Below are 16,666 nucleotides of genomic sequence, written 5' to 3'. Positions count from 1 at the left end.
TGCAAGGAAGATGCTGGTTGCACTATATCCTGCACGTCCAGATTAGATGGGCTGGCAAAAGGAGGAAGACGAATACTGGGAACCAGAGAAAGGTAAATGTTTGCCCTTTGAATGGTCGGGATTGTTGTTTGTGGTTTACCTGCTTACGAAGGCTTATTCCTACAGTGGCTCAGAGGTTTGACTATGTCACTGCTCTGACTCTTTCAAAAGAAAACCCTCAAAGCATTAATAAATCACTATGGGATTGTAAGAACGGTGTCAATAAAATGTAAATTAGCTGGGGTGAGTAGAATTGGTGGTGCAATTAGCACCAACAGTTAATTCACTATAATAAACAACGGGCATCTCCGTTGAAATTGTTAGTAGAAATAATACATTAAATTTACAGTTCCCAAACTGAGCACTGAAGTTACCCAGAGCCCCACTGCAAACTCATAAAAGCATGGCAGTATATTTTAAAAATTTAGGAAAAACACAATAACATCATCTTTTTCTCCTTTTCTACAGTAAACAAACAAACAAAAAACAACTAATCAAAGCACAGTAACATTTGTCCAACATCTTGTGAAGTACTGGCTCTAAGCAGTTAACACTTTTAAGATTTAACATTGATCATTACGTTCCTTTCAATGAAGGTGGTGAAGTTCAGCCTGGTTCTATAGTTTGAGAAATCTGTGCAATGTTTAATAAGTGCTAAGTTTTTAAGTCATAAATGCTTAGTGAGGTGCTTGGACCTAATTTAATAAATGGTACAGGTAGGCATTAACTTTTTCTTGTTGTAGGGATGACATGAACCTTGCTGAGACAATTAAGGATGCCATGAACCAAAATAATACAGGAAGCTCAGCCATCAGCTATCAAATTGCCACTGACAAACCATGAGATTCAGTAAACACAGCACAGGGTTTTATGGGTATGAGGGAATCCTAAGAACTCCTTAGAAAGTGGCTATGAAGTTTCAAAGCAGGCTTCCTTGGAAAGCCAGCAGAATTTTGGGTTTCTGAAGAGAGGGGAGATGCAGTAAGGACAGGGTATATGGTTGTAAACAAGAAGATCCTGACATTTTTGATTTTGTCGAAGGCCAAACTTGCCACTAAGCTGATGGGCCCCCAGGTTTGATCTGATCTGGACTCACATTTCTAAAGCTTGGACTGAACTAGAGCATCTTTAAACACAGAGTAAGTGCAAATAGCTATTCTGGCTATTAAATTCTACTCTTTCCCCAAACTCTCAAAATTAGATATGCCTGTAATAGAAAATATTGAAGCTTAATAAGCTTTTATGAAAGTCTTTTTTCTTGACAAGAGGAAGTTCGAACCACCAAAATGTTACCACAGAGAACAAAAAAAAAAAAAAAAAAATCACTGATCCTCCAGTGTCTATCAACCACAAGGTATCTCCTTTTCTCCATGTAAATAGAGTCCATTTCTCTTAAGCAAACAGTAGAGGACCAAGGTCATCACCATCCAATACCCTTGAAGTAACCCTGGGTTGCCTGTTGTGATAAAACTCCACTTTTCTTAACTTTATATAATACAAATGAAAATCACTTTTAGGTACTAAATATTTGGGCATAAGCATTCACTGTGTTTAGGTTAAAAAGTATCTCTACCCATGGCTTTACTTAAACTCTTCTATTTCATCCAGAATTATCACCTAGTTTAAAGTCAAACAACAGAAGAACACTTGGGATTTCTTATCCACTTAGCCAGACATTGATGAAAAGCATTCATAAACTGGGTTTTTTTTTTCTCTATAGATTGGAGAAATTCAAGTCCGTCAAAACTTTCCTTTAGATCATTCTCTTTTGCGTTCGATTGTCCTTACTGGCTCCTCTGTACTTTTTCTCTAGCTGTCAAATAACTGAAATGATTTTGTGGGATTTTTTTTCCATGTTAAATATAGGCTTTTTAAAAAAAAAAATTCACGCAATTGAGCATGTCATTTATCCTTCTGCCCATTTTTCTTATATTAAAAGGTCTCCTGCTGGAATTTAATTTCAAGTTAAATCTTTACCCCACCCTCAGGCTGTGAGACTGAATTAAATAAATCCCACTAAAAGTAATAAACCACTCTTAGCTGTGGTCTTGTGATATCAGTTGTCAGCCTGTCAGAGCAAATCTGAGTGTTAAATTCACTGCCTCTGCTAGTGAGGAAGGAATCAGAACACCAAAAAGCCCAGGGTATCAGAACTGCTGCAGTCTCCAGTTTCATCTCAGCAGCAGGACTTACGCATGCAAGAAAATATCTTTGAAGATGATTTCCTTGATGACACTCCTAAAATTCAGACTGATGGTAAAACGTAAAGGCTCGGCTGTGGTTACTGTACTTTATTTGGTAATGTTGCAAGCCCATGATCCGTTAACAAGAGCGTAGAATTACTGCTTTCTAGAGAGGAGGGACAAAACAGGAATATTGTACCGACAGGGAGTGGAGATTTTAGATTTAAAGTTTAGAATTAGCATGTGACTACATGACTGGAAGGTTCACGATATGAGATAAAGAAGGAAAATAACATAGGTCATCAATTTCCCCTTACGAAAATGTGCAAGGAAATGAATCTACCGAACACAGCCAATCCCTCACGCTTTCAAATAAAATGCTCTAAAAAGGGGACAATATCCTCCCTCAGTACCTTGACCATGATGTAGTGACACTGGGAGTGATCCCAGTTCCAGGCTGGATTTATGGGTGTGACTAATAAAAGGTGACAGCTGGCTTCAAATCTGTTGGCTTGTCATTCCGTGGACCAATTTACAAAATACTTGTGTGCCCTTTAAGCATTGGGCTTGCTCAAAAAAAAGAGGTCTTAAAAAAAATAGAAAAACAACGTTGGTTTCTCCATATTAAATTTTGAAGAGTTAAAGTTGTATAAACAGTCCAAAATCAATACCGTCAGTGATTTGGTATTTTTAAAGAACAGGACAACAGCTCAGCAGATTAACTTCCCATTCTCCCTGGATGAGCACAATATTGCCTTCTGTAGAAATATAGCTGGAGGAATTCCCAGGGGTGGGGGAGCTGAACACAAACAATTCTCTGAACAGGATTTCAACTGAGAATTCTGGTATATGGAAGATGATAGACATTTCCCAGTAATTATTACAGTTGCAACTCTCATCTTTTGACATCTTTATCCCATCAAGTACTGGGCACATAGTTAGCACTGAATGCCTAGTAAGTCCTCAAGTTCTTCCTCCCATCCTTTTCAAAACTCTTATTACTTCCTGATTTGGAAAGTGAAACTATCTTAGGGAAACCAAGTTCTATGGCTTTCCTCCTATATCTTGAGGTAAGTACTGACAGTCAAAATTATGGTATTTGATTTGTAAACATAGTACAAGGTCATATCCTTTTCTGTCCTCATGAAATGATTATTTTCAAAATGCAAATGTGGGAAAAATAATTTTCAGGTTCTTATAGCAAAAAACCAATGCATCTTATTGATCTCTGTTACAGAATTGGAATTTTCAACAGTGGGCAAGTACTTTCACACCTGCAATGAGGTTATTTAGCAGTAATTGTTTGAATCAAAACCAAAGGATTTGTACTTTAAGTCTGAACTTTCATTTTAAATCATTGGAATACATGTGTGTTAGAATTTACATATTTTTACATTTACAAATCCTCATTAATATAGTATTTCTACTTAAATTTTGTTTACTTATTGGTCAAATTATCATGAGAAATGAATGGGCTTTGAAACCAGAGAGATCTGGTTTGACGCCCAAGCTATTCCATATCCTAGATGGTTGACCTCAGGATATCTGCACTGCTATGTGTCTTGGTTTGCTTGCAAGTGCTATAAATATCACATTGAGCCACCCATGAGGCCACAATAAGGTCAAATAAAAGTAACACAGCAGGTTGCCGACTCAGGTTCTTACAGGTGTCAGACACACTCTGAATCCATGATGGGATTTATTATCTACAAGAATCCATGTTGATATGTTTAGCTGAAATTCCCAGAGTGAATGTCCTCCAAAGAACTGGAGTGTAAAGAATATTTCAGAGTCAGGGGTCCATAAATGATGACTTGGATGAAAGGAGAGATCTCAAAACTACGAAGGATTTTCTTGTTATATTTTGAACTTCAGATCATGTAACTTGACTTTGGTCTTGATGCATTTTCACAAGATTGGACAGTTTCACAGTTACATAGTGACTATATCACTTGCAGTTTCATACATTTATTTACTCAATAACGATATACCAAAAACCCAGTGTGTATCAAGATTTTTGCTAAACTTAATGGCCCCATATTGAGCAAAATTTTAAGTTACTCATTGTACTATGAGGAAGACAGACAAGGAACTTAAAAAAAAAATGGTGGGAATAGCATATGTGAACAAATGGGGCTGAAAGAGCATGTGGGAATATATAAAATTGGCAGATGTTAACTATGGTTCACAGAGAACTTCCATTTCTAAACTCTCCTTCCCACTCCACGTTGACACTATCACTTTCTATCTTTAAGCATGATTCAGATTTGTTTAAGATCTGAATATTCCCATCTTGGGAATGAAAGAATACTTTCTCATGTTTTTGCAAGATATTTGCTAATGTTGTTATGACAGAGTTTATACTGAGCACTATGTCCTATAAGGCTGCATGTCAGCTGTGTAGTATATAGGAATCCAGAGATAAGTCCAAGGGTGGAGGGCTACTCCATGAGCAATGCAAATTGTCGCCTGGCCAGTATCATTTCTTTTGACGTGTCAACTCTCAGTATTCTTACTTTTTTCCCCATGAATTTGACTTCCCAAGTTTTTATTTTAATTGTAAAATGGAATCACATAAAAAAATATCAGTTAATAACCCTGGGAGCTTCCTGATAGAGAAGTTGGTCCTGATAATCAGTGCCAAAAAAAAAAATAATAATAATAACAATGTTGACAGTTAAAATCATGAACTTCTACCATTTATTGAGCACTTACTGTGTGCGGGTCATTGATCTAGTGGCTGTCATCTAGTCATTGAACAGCAGTTATCAGGAATATTCACAACCTATTTGAGGCCTTAGCCATGAGCTTCACCTTTGTGACAAGAGAATTTTTACCCCAAATCACCCAAATTAAGTGTACTATGTTTGGAACTTGGAGAGTGATCTGATTTTCGGGGCAAGGATATCTATTACAAAGAGGAGAAGAAGGAGGATGGTATCTTACCTTGTCTGAGCTTCTGGGGAAGGATAAGTGACTTTTTATTTCATAAATAAACTTTATAAAAATCCCCTCTCCTCATAAGCCAGTTCCTTTGCTGTTCATTTAATTCAGTGTGGCCCAAACAGACATGACTGGCATTATTATTATCATTATTATTACTTTTTTGGCTTACCAAGGTATGTATCCTTGATTTTATTTATTTTCTTGGGAAAAATGATTTTGACTTAGCATTTTAAAATCTATCTGCCACTTTGCAGTACCCAGACATGCAGCAACTTTAGAGGCTGAAGCATTGTTAATTTACGAATTAGACGAGAAGCTTCCTCTTGGATTATGAGAGACATTTGTTAAGCTTCTTTTCTTTCTTTTTTTTTTTTTTTCTGATGTCTAGCTTGGGCCATGCACAGTGTGGTTGTCTTGTAGACATTTGTGGATTGCTTGACATGTGATTACAATATAAAGATTTCCCTCCAGTTAAATGCTGAGGAAATGTCACATCCTCATTTTCCTTTCCCACAAATACTGATGTCTTCTGAAGATCAGAAAGTCTTTGCTTTTAAAAAGAATTCCTTTTCTTCATATCAAATTGTGAGTTGAGATTTTTTTCTTTAAAGTTTTGATGGCTCTGGCTATATATTTCAGTAATTCTAAATCAAATAATCATACAGTATGAGAGCTGGAAGAAACTTTCTGCAGCATCGTGTCCAGGGATTACAAACTCAAATGCCTCCAAGGATCACGCAGGTAACATCAATATGTGAATCATAGGCAGAAGGCAAGCAAAGCCCGTAGCAAACTGTATACTGTATAACCTGTCAAGTTCAAACCCAATTTTGACCATAGAAAATAGGTTTGAGGGCTCTATTTGGTCCACCAGCTACCTGTTTATAAAATGGTGGTGTTAATCTTTTCATTTTAATTATTAGTGCATTTAATCCTGCCCTTATCTCTTTTTCAGGGGGTAGACACACCATCATATAGTCACAGGGTCAGAAAGACTCACAAAAGGCACTTAGCCTAGCAATCTTAAATCGTCTCTAAGTCACATCACAAGGCTGGTATATTTTCACTTTGTGAATTATTATTTGAGTAAACGGGCAGGGGCAGGGGACTGAGCTTTCAAATTATTTCTGTTCATTCTTTTGTTTGGTGTTTTTTGAAATAGGATGTAAAAATACCCTAATGAACTTCTTTATGTCTTTTACTAACTTTGAAGTCAGATAAACCTAGGCCTATCTTTTATGGGCTGTGACACCTAGGACTATTTGCCAAGTTCATTGACCTTCACTTTCTGTAACAGCAGATTGGGTTTATTTACCAGACAGTTAGTTTTTGGATTAAATAAGAAAATTTCTGTAACATGCTGTGCACAAAGCTTGTTCATATTTGATGATCAGAAAATGTGGGTTTTCTACCTTTTATGTGCCCTTAACTGCTTCCCTTCTTTTTTTTTTCATCCTGGATGTGGGCCTGTAACTTCTTTAAACCAGTTGGCAATAAATTGGTCTGCATTCTGTCCTTTCACTCCAGCTGAGATCATCAACAGCATTGTGAGTTTTGTTTGTAATACATTGTTAGATAAATCCTTTTATATAAAAAAAAATGAATGCAAACATCTTCTTTAAGGAGCTTTCTTGGAAAATTTCACCCCCTGGTTAAATAACAATTTGTATTCTTTCAAGCCCATGATGATGATGATGATTTTTTTGGTTAATAAATCCTTCCTCTTTGTACCTTTTCTTTTGAGAAAAATAAGATGCTACAGAAGGGCTCCAAAGTTTATGGGGTCTTTAAGTGTTCACCGTAGGGGATCTAGGTTTCTAAAATTAGTGCTTATGATTTGAAAGGATAGGGAGCTACTCTGTTATTATTTGGACATGTTATCAGAATGACTATAACCTAGAGTCCTGGTTGAATTTTCCAGAAAAGGAGCACAGTCAAGTGTTTGGTTTCAAGATACCATAACTTTTTAGAATTTGTTAAGGAGTTTGATGAGTCTGGTCAATGGTTTTCTGCTGTTTCATTATTAAAAAAAAAAAAAAAAAAGGTAAAAGTGTGCAATGGGCCAGCTAGGAATGACATAATTCAAAGCTGCCTTTTGGGTAGATCGAATCAGTTAGGCTGATTCCTCTTTTAGACTTAGTGAGTAGGTTTTCTTTAGCCATAGATAAATAGAGAGATATATGTTTTCTAGCAAGCAAGAAGAACCACGTGTGTTTTCCCGGGTGTGTCCCGAGGACAGGTTTGATGAACTTTTTTATGTATGTGGTATTCCTGTTGCTTGTCTCCAACTTTGGTTACTGTTATCTATACTCAGTCTGATCGTTTTTGTTTTTTTGCTTTTTTTCATGATTCCTGGGCACCCCTGATCCAGATTTGGTTTTAAATAGCAATTCAGAAGAAGGTTACAAATATCCTCTAAAATATCTCTTTGTCTTTGGTGCACTAATTGTTCTTAATTTTGTGCCACTTTTCCAGTGGTTTGAAACCCTGTGTCATGCCTAAATCAGTCACTTTATTTCACTCCTGTGTTATATGATTTCTACAGTTATTTGTATTCGGAACAGCTTTAGTCGGTTTCTTTTTGCTCATTTTTGTTTACTTCCGTTTGTAATAATCCTTGCCGATTTTAACTTGCTAAGTATCCTTGTTGTTACCAATGACTGTGTCCACTGCTTAATCTTTCTTTCAGTCAATTAGCCCTGATGATTTGATAGGAGAAAGAGTTGTTCTGATGCTATTCATACACAATGAGTACAACCTACGGCCCCAGTTGGAGTCTCTGGAAAAGAAAGCCAACCGAGTATTCTGTTTTAAACACCATAACATCCCCTCTTCTCCTCTGATCACAACCACTTGTCTTTCCAGTCACTCCCTGTAGCATCTCACTTCCCCCAAATGTGCCACTCCATCCCCTTTGATTCTGCCCTTCTCCCTACTTCTCAGCCCCATTTCTATCCTCAGTTCTACACTCCATGGACTGTCATCATGCTCTCTCTTGTATATATTCTCTTCTACCTTGGCCCTCTCTTTGTTGCCTCCTTGGAAAAACCTCAACCCTAAATAAGCACAACCTAGATTTCTAGATGCTCTGTCCTGAGCATACAGATGTGTAGCTGGACATCGCTGGGGAAAACCACACCCCTGTGCAGACCAATCTTGTTTCAAATTGTGATTTTAGACCACAGATGGGCCTTATGCAGCTTGGCAAGCCTACCCTACTGCCCTCCTCAGCTCACTTTTCTCTCTTGCATGGAAGACACTCCATTTCCTTTCTGTTCTCAAGCTACAAGATACCTGCACTGCCCACCAACCTCACGCTCAGTCAGTGGCCTCCCTTTGTTCTCAAGTCACAGTAGAACTTTCACATGCCACCACTGCCAGGTAGTACTTCTTAAAGAAGCAAAAACTCTTTCCAAAGAACATTCTAAAGTCATTAAATCCAGTCAATGACAGCCTTTATTTCTTTGTTTGGTGTTTTTAGAGTTAAAAAGTCATATGTGCTCATTATTACCAAGAAATAAGTTGCCTAGGACTTTCCTGGCTTTAGCATATTAGAAATTCCATATCCCAAGAAACTTCTCAGTTCTGGCAGACCGGGTGGGCTTATCACTCAGGAAACAACGCGTTGCACAGGCAACCACAGTAAAAATGAAAAAAAGAAATAGTAATTTCACCTGGCTACCTTACTATCCTTCCTTAGAGTTTATACGTAAGCATACATACAACAAATATAGGGTTTTTCCCCCCGACTCTTTTTATTGAAAAAGAATCATTCTGTACACATTTCTCTGCTACTTATTTTTCTTCTTTCTGATTATAAACCATTTTTTTCTCCTTGTAGGCTTTTGAAATAACAAAACTGAAGTCTGTGTTTCAGAAAAGCTAGGTTCAACCAGCTGAAGTAGATAAATAGCCATAAATTTGAGTGATTCCAGGACACTAGATCTTTAGTGGGCCTAAGTGCCTAAGTGAAGACTCTTTCCTAAGGAACAATAGGAATTGTTTAACCAACCATATACAGTCTATGCTGTTCAGAGTTTAGTTTTTAATCTTCATTGACTAATGACCATGAACTACACATGTCTAACACTTAGAAAGTCTTCTCTTTTTCTCTTCATTGAACCACTCAGTAAACTTTATTCACTGGTGAGTGCTCTATTGGATGACAAGGTAACTTCTGCTTGTTTTTAAAGCTCTGGTGGCCTTTGTTTTAAAAATTTATACCTCACAGTATATCATGGATACAGACAAACACACTTAGGATTTTATATACATAAATCATATCAAATGTGTGTTTTATGCTATTGTTGATTTAATGAAGTCCTTTTAAAAAAAATTTTTGTCTCTCCCTAATATGTTGTTAGTTGGGTTCCCTGTGTTTTAAACTATTAACTATCCTTCCCTAATTTTCTACACGCTCATAAAATGTATGTGAAACTTGTATAATCGTGCTTAATGAAAGCTAGATTTTGGTCTTATTAACTTTAAAGATATTAAATATGTGTGAGGAAACTTTCAAAAATGGCTCCAAATGGTCCTATCTCTTGGCATTCATACTCCTGCTTGGTTAATCTCTAGCCCTTAAATGTAAGCTGGACCTAGTGACGTGTTCTGATGGCTTACCAGTTTCAACATTAGGTGATGGCTCATCGATTCCAAGGTTAGGTCATAGAACATGATTTCTGGCTTGCTGGAATTCTCCCTTGCTTGCTCATTTTCTTTCTTTTTTTTTTATTGAGACAGAATCTCATTCTGTCACCCTCAGCAACCTCCAACTCTTGGGCTTATTCTATTCTCTTGCCTCAGCCTCCCTAGTAGCTGGGACTACAGGCACCCACCACAATGCCCAGCTATTTATTTATTTATTTATTTATTGTTTATAAGGCTGGGACTGGGTTCCAACCCAACAGCCTTGGAGCATGTGGCCGGCACCCTAACCATTGAGCTAGAGGCACCCAGCCATTGCTTGCTCATTTTGAGCAAGGCACATATTCTGCTGTGACCTGTCTTTTGAAGTGGTTTGAGCCACAAAGTTAACATAGTTATTTAATTTCAGGATAGAAGGGGTGTTAAAAATTACCCAGTATAATCACTCATTTTGTATTTTAACTCCCATTAAAAGATATTTTAAGCAATAACTTCTAATTTTACAAATAATACAAATATGTATTCTCTGTATAAAAATGTAACTATTATAGATAATATTAAAGTTCCTTACTCTGGTTCTTTTCCTCTCTCTCCAAAGGAAGCACAACTATTGGTTTGTGCATTGGTATGTGCTGTTGCATATCTTTTGTATGTATTCAAGACCTTTAGTCACATGAGTATGTATATACAAGTATATGTCTGTTGACAGTATAATTTATATCATATCGCATGTACCATTCTACAAGGTTTTTTTTGTTGTTTTTTTTTTAGGGAGAGAGTCTCACTATGTCACCCTGGGTAGGGTGCTGTGGCATCACAGCTCACAGCAACCTCAAACTCTTGGGCTTAAGTGATTCTCTTGCCTAAGTCCCCAGTAGCTGGGACTACAGGCACCCGCCACAACACCTGGCTATTTTTTTGTTGCAGTTGTTGTTGTTGCTTTAGCTAGCCCAGGCTGGTTCAAGCCTACCAGCCTTGGTGTATGTGGCCGGCACCCTAATTACTGAGCCACAGCCCTCTACAAGTTGTTTTATGAAATGGCATTCGTGAATAGAATTTTTATACTGTCTTCTAGAGTTGTTTATGATTGACCATTAAGCTTCAGGAATGGTGAAAGATAAGTTTCTTTCATTTTTATTATTGCCATCCTTATATTAAGTTAATTTATATTTTCTTGTTTTTATTATATTTTTATTATTTCCATCCTTGTATTAAGTTAATTTATATATTTCTTGTTGTCATATAGAATCAATGTCATTTTTACTTTCCAACAATGCACTTGCTTCCATGTTAATGAAATGATGCTAGTAGCTAAGCTGGCAAACAACATTCCTTCCATTTAAAGTGTCTCTAAGTACATTTCACCCAAGGAAATATTTAGAAACCATGTGAAGCTGAAACCTTGCCTGAAAGCATTTATACTGACAATCTCTTTTCTGGTAAGTACGGGCTAGAAATGTTTTTAACATTTGATGTCCTAATGCCTTTAAAACAAATTTTTGCAGCCTCCACAGCAAAAACATATTTTAGAAATGCCTGTTAGTCAAGCAAACATTTCAACCAAAAACACATTTGAACTGTTAAATTCATGTTTGCTTCACAAATGGCTTTTAGATTTGCATTGGTCCAACTCTTTTTCTTCTTAAACATTACTGTGGGGATTTCCTAAATTATGAGGTCTTCTTTCTTAGACTATCTGGACAGTTTAGATTCAGTTTGGCAGATATTTATGGAGCATCTTCTTTGTGCCATCATGCCTGGTTCTCATTCAAAGATAAATACTGGATAGTCCCTGCCTTTAAGGTACATGTTATCTAATGGGAGAGATTAAAAAAAATCAAGAAATAAATCCAGTATACTGTAGCCAATGACAGACAGATTAATTAGCTAATCCATCAATGAATTCTTACTTTTAGAAATTCTTCCATGGCCCAAACATTATCCTAGGTACACAGTATATCTTTAAGAAGGAACATGATAAAAGGCACAAGAGGCAGTTACCCAAACTTTAGGTAAAGGAAATCAGGACAAGCTTTCTGGGAGAGAACACTATGTATGAGAAACAGAACCTGCAGGAAAGAAAATAGACTTTGCGCAGGCAAAGAAAACTAGTGTCAGTAAATAAGGAGGAAAACTATTCTCAGTAAACAAATTGCATATTGAAGAAATATGGAAGTACATTTTAGCAATGAGCATGGTGGAGGCAAGGATTAAGCCCATGTAGTGTGATTCAGGGGACAAAAGATCAAGAACTTCCACTATGTCTTTATAGTCATTCAGAAGCCCAGCTGTTTACCAATTCAGTGATAATAAAATTAGGCTTTTTACTTTCTTAATAATCCTTGAGAAAGAAAATCTGATATATTTTCAATGGGTTAGACAAAGAATGTCCAGCAAATTATACTGAGTAATATATTGGTGCTTAGGTGCCCTATGACTTACTGTGACATAAAAAAGCTCAGAGTAGGGCAGTGCCTGTGGCTCAAAGGAGTAGGGCGCCAGCCCCATATACTGGAGGTGGCGGGTTCAAACCTGGCCCCAGCCAAAAACTGCAAAAGAAAAAAAAAGTTCAGAGTAAAGCAGGTCAAGCTCTCTCCCACTCCACATTCTGGTTTCCCCTATAACATGATGTAAAACCCTCACTTTCATAATGTGAAAGTTTTTTCATGATGCTTTTCATTTACGTTTACCAGCAAGGAGTTTACCTAGTAGTGAAAAATAAGGTAGAGTGATGATTCCCAAATGGTGTGGTTAAAGTGATATTGACTTTTGGAAACTTGTATAGAGCTGCCAAGTTTTAAAAACATTTTGAAAGTGAGCTGATTCAAAATAACATACTACAGTTTACAAGTCATTGATGTGGTACAAACATTCCATCTCTTGGTCAGGTTTTTCACTATTGAAAACTAACAGTGGCATACTTACCTGGCAGGGGAGATACCATTATCAGGAAGGTGGTTTCCCCAGGGGGAAGCTCATCTCATTGTACTCCAGATGTGCTGAGCCCTGCACATGATTTCCCGATTTCCCCAAATGCAGGAAGTTTGACTACAGAATTTGTGGTAGAGGGGGACTGCATTCATGCTTTCTCCTGGTTTTTAAAAAATTTAAAAAATAAATAAAGATATAAAACGAAAAACTCACAGTGAAAATTTGGAAAACCCATTTAAGCTTCTGAACCTTAGTTTCCATAAAATCAGAAGGATCCAATAAAAATCTGTTTTTAGTTGTGAAATTATATGATTCAAACTCATAGACTTAGTGGTGAAATTATCGCTATTCTGAATGACAAAAATGTATAGTAGCTCAACTACTGATAGAGCTGTGCAGTGTCAGAATATATTAATTAATTTGATATTTTCTAAGTACTTACTATGTTAAAATGCTATCATAGGCAATAGACATATGAGGGCTGTAACATTTGTGCTATTGATCAATTCTTTCTGCCTCTCTGAACCTTCTGGGTACTTGGAAGCATTGTGCTTCCTGGCCTCTTTGTAGCTAGGGCCATGGGACTACTTCTGGTCAATGAGTTGTCAGTAAAACTGGCATATGTCATTTCTGGGTCATAGCAATTGAATGCCAGTTTGAGACCTTCAATTGCTCTTCTGCCAATGTTCCAGATAGTGGCTGTCCTATCAGCCTGAATCCTGGAATAAAACCCCAGCTGAGCTGCCATAGGCATATAGAAGGAGTGAGAAGTAAACTTTAATTGTTAATTGTGTTAAGCTAGTGAGATTTTGGACTTGTGTGTCACTGAAGCTGTAGGTAGCTAATTCTGACTGACACAAAGGGGAAGCAAGACAGGCAAGGCTCCTGTTTTCATGGTGGGTATAGTCCAGTGGGAGACAGCAGATATGTAAGTCAAAATAAATATACAAAGCGATTTTAGGAAGAGAATCTCTGTGTTGATGAGTGACTGGAGTTTAAAGATTGTGTGTGAGTTGTAGAATGTAAAATTAGAGAGATGGGCAACAGATTTTCTCAACCCTGGGAGCACATCAGAATTTCCTGCAGTTCTTTAACAAAACACCAGTACTAGACCTGCTCCTAGATATTCAAGCATGTTAACAGGCCTTGATGTTTTCTTTAAAGTTGCCAAGATGATTTTAAATTTACAACCTGGGTAAAGAATCTCTGATGTAGAGTCTTGTAGGTGATGGCTAATTCTTGATGGTTAAAATTTTATTTGAAGTTGGAAAATTTTAGCAGGGAGGTGACATGACCAATTTTTTGTTTCATAAAACCATTTTGACTGTAATGTGGTAAATGTATTATAGGGTGAGTCAGAAAGATTGTTGAAGAGAATATCAGAACTTTAGATGAGAGGTTATGGTAGCTTGGACTAAGTGCTAATAGCAGTGGTAGAGAAAGAGTAGTTGGATTCAGGATGTATTTTGAAAGTAATTCTTAATTCACTTGCTGATAGATTGAAACATCTATTGTAGTGGTTGGCATGGTGAACAAATGGAGACTAAATGATGAAACCTAGATTTTTGGATGGAAGACTGAGTTAAAAGGGGGAGCCACTAGCATAAATGGGTAAGACTGGAGCAGTGATTGGTTTGGAAAGTGGCTAGACCAAGATGTTCTTTTTAAGATAACTTATATTAAAGTTGCAACTATTAAGCATCCAATAGACACACAAAATAGACAGATGTCAGAGTCTAAAGATCTGTTGAGAGATGAGGAATGAAGATAGAAAGTTTTTGATTATCAGCAAATAGTGTTTAAAGCCAGGAGACTGGTGTAGTTGGTAAAGAGAGCCAAGAAGTAAGTCTTTGTAAATGCCAGCATTTAGAGACTAACCAGATAAAGGTAATCAGAGAAGACTGAGAAAAATAGTAAGTAAGGCAAAAAGAATATGAGAAGAGCACAGTGGCATACTATTGCCGAGAAGAATATTGTAAAGAGGCAGTAATCAGTTTGTTGCAAGTAGTAGTAAAAGGAAGACACTGATGGTGGCCAAATCTAGTTCTCTTTTGTATTTATCCCTAATTCAATTCAATCTGGTATACATTTAAGAAGTTGATGTAGAATCATGCAGTGTTCTTCAAATATTTGTGCCAAATACTTCTTAAATGAATTTTGAAAAACTAAGCAGCCCTCGCAAATTTATAAGGTGACAGCTAAGGAATTTTAATCATAAATTTAAGTAATAGTTGCAAATGAGGTAATTTTCAAAACACTATAAATGCTTATATTTAAGCTAAAATTATTACTTCTCTTTTTAAATGTACCCAGGAAATATTAATGCCGTAGTCTATCATTCATTTCAAACATATGTGAACAAGTATGAAACTTTTTATAATATTCTATTTGAATTTGTTTGAATTTAACTTCCTTCATTGATTTTAATGTAATATACATTTAATATGAAAATATTTTACTAATAATTTTATCATATGTAATGCAATAACAATATATAAACATTTAAGTTTAATTTAAAAAAAATCCCTGTGTCTTTAAATGTTAAGATTTTTTGGAGTGACTTCAACAAAACAATAAAGTAGGCAGCTCTAAGGTCTCCTTTCTCTGCCCCCGTCTTCCAGAAATATTAAAAAGCAATCATCAACTGTCAGTACCAACTTTGTCAGAACTCTAGAAATGGTTGAGTTTTGCAGCAACCAAGCAAATGCTGAGTTTCAATGTGGTAAGAGAGCTCTGTGGTGTTTTTACATGCCCTTGCCTGTAAGGCAAAGGAAAGGAAAGCCTGAATTTCCAGTGTGGGACTCTGGTCCTTGATTCTGGAGGAACTGATCTTATTTGCATATATTTGTGTATAATGTTCTGACCTGTTTGTGGACTGCCTAATTTGTGGTGATTGTTTCTGTTTCACCTAACTCATAGCTTGGGTTGGAAAGGTACTGGGCATTACTTCAAAGTTCTACAAGATGAGCTAACAACTGCAGATATTTCATGTACAAGGTTATAGTTAAAATCTGGGAGTTTTTTTTTAATGGGGTAATTAAGTGCACTATGAATATGGAAAATTTAGAAAACCATGCACCTATCCAGGGCAAGGTGCATGCTCAGAATAAAAACAGAGAAGACCCTAAGCTCTCACCTCAGGTTGATTACTGGGTTCAGCCAACCTTGTTTGAGTGTTGAAAGAGTGCTGTGACACATAGCCAATATGTCATGACTGGAAGAAGGTTTTATTTATTTTTTTTAAGCTCCTAGTGTAAGAGAAATTCCTGTCAAAACTGTCCCTGAACTGAAGAGCAGAGGCTTTAATGACTACATATGATAAGGAATATAGTCTTTGCAGAAATAGTTTGGGAAAATCACTAAGCCAATGGACTACTGCAGCCTTCAACAACAAAGAAAAGGAAAGAAGAAAGAAGGGGGGGGAGGGACAGAGGGAGAAATCAAACAAAGGAAGAAAGGAGAAAGAAATAAAGAAGAAAACCCTTGGGAAGTGTAAAAATCTGATTTTCAGAGTTACCACATTACATTATTCAAACATGTACTTGTCAACAATAAAAAAATAACAAAGCATATAAAGAAAGAGAATGGCTAAAACAACAAAATTAAAAATAGCAAAATAATTATTTCTTTTAACATCATCCTTGAAGAAGCACAGAACTAAGACTTAACAGCGAAAAGTTTAAAATAACTGTCTTAAATTTGTTGAAAAAGATAAAGGAAATCCTGAATAAAGAAGTAATAGAGGGAGAGGGCAAGCAAGATAGTGGTATTGTCTGAAATAACATTACCAAGTAACAGCTTCTTTGCAACCAGGTGCTGTGAGATTGGAGAGAGAAGACTCCAAGCCCCTCTGGCTTTTGGGCTTTGCCAGAAACATCCCTTTGGTGATGCATGGAGGCAGTGGGAGATTTCTGGACACC

The 16,666-nt window shown here is 36.7% G+C and overlaps 1 pseudogene; it reads left to right on the top strand.

Moving 5' to 3' along the window:
* The first annotated feature begins 12,732 nt into the window (after positions 1-12,732).
* LOC111722989 lies at positions 12,733-12,909 on the top strand (annotated as a pseudogene).
* The last annotated feature ends 3,757 nt before the right edge of the window (positions 12,910-16,666 follow it).

The sequence above is a fragment of the Otolemur garnettii genome, unplaced genomic scaffold (genome assembly GCF_000181295.1).
Source record: "Otolemur garnettii isolate 467f Iridium unplaced genomic scaffold, OtoGar3 scaffold00006, whole genome shotgun sequence".
Classification (NCBI taxonomy): Eukaryota; Metazoa; Chordata; class Mammalia; order Primates; family Galagidae; genus Otolemur; species Otolemur garnettii.
This window is presented reverse-complemented; position numbering and strand designations above follow the sequence as displayed.